The sequence below is a fragment of the Trachymyrmex cornetzi genome, unplaced genomic scaffold (genome assembly GCF_001594075.2).
Source record: "Trachymyrmex cornetzi isolate Tcor2-1 unplaced genomic scaffold, Tcor1.1 scaffold1466, whole genome shotgun sequence".
Classification (NCBI taxonomy): Eukaryota; Metazoa; Arthropoda; class Insecta; order Hymenoptera; family Formicidae; genus Trachymyrmex; species Trachymyrmex cornetzi.
Genome location: NW_017296055.1, coordinates 60,903 through 61,897, shown reverse-complemented (window position 1 = coordinate 61,897; position 995 = coordinate 60,903). Strand labels below are relative to the sequence as shown.

Genomic DNA, 995 nt, shown 5'->3' with positions numbered 1-995 from the left:
GCCGTGGATACTATACGCGAATCTATCAAGATTTCCAGACGGCGATTATGGGATCTCAATAACGGCTGTATCGATTGAGTTCTAAGTGTGCTCAATCGATGGCATCCGCTCGGAATATATAATAAAAGTGTTTTTGTTTTTTCTCTACGTGCTCTACGAGCGGAGATATTGCGATGTAAAATGATGCAAAATCCGAAAATGAAACTTTTCATTAAGAAACGTCATCGTCGTCGTCGTCGACAAGGCTATGGGGTGGGGGATTTGTCCTTTTGGATTTTTCGGCGCTAGAGGCAAATATGGCGCTGGCAATGTGCATGGTCACATCACACATGTGTCCGTTTTCTGTGGCTGATCTGTGGCTGATGTTTAAGTTAGGAAAACTGTCACATCGATGGCATACATAGTAGAGGACACGTAAGTAATTTTCTTTATAAATCATGAGCATAAATTACAGACGTTTCGACATCATTATTAAATGTAGGAATAACATATTCTAGATATAGTAAGCGTCCCAATGAAATAAAGTAAAGTTGCTTACTATATCTAGAATATGGTTTATACATTTGAAGCAAACACAACGATGTCGAAACGTCTGTAATTTATACTTGTGATTTATAATATATGACAGTTATTATTTCGCAAAAACATTTTATGTTGGCTCACATAGGTAATTCTTCCTGAATTGATTTCTGTTATAATTTCTCATCATGGTGAACATCGTCTTAAATTTACAGGCAACGAAAAGGAAGGAGAAAGATTAATTAGATAATTTTTTATTACGAAACAAATTGATCGCAGTGACATTGGTGATGATTGTGCTGTGGTGCATCGACGACCTTTTGTGATTTATAAGGTATTAATAAATCGAAGGCTTTTTTCTTTCAATATTTAACAAATAAGTTAAGGAAAAATTGTCAGGGAATGGAAGTAACTCGTTACTTGTAACGAAGTTACAGTTACAAGTTACTTTTTTGGTAACTTTACTAGTAACTGCG

At 35.7% G+C, this 995-nt stretch overlaps 1 pseudogene; it reads left to right on the top strand.

Annotated features, from left to right (window-relative positions):
- The window catches only part of LOC108757562 (uncharacterized), a 10,832-nt pseudogene that overhangs the window by 800 nt on the left and 9,037 nt on the right, over positions 1-995 (top strand).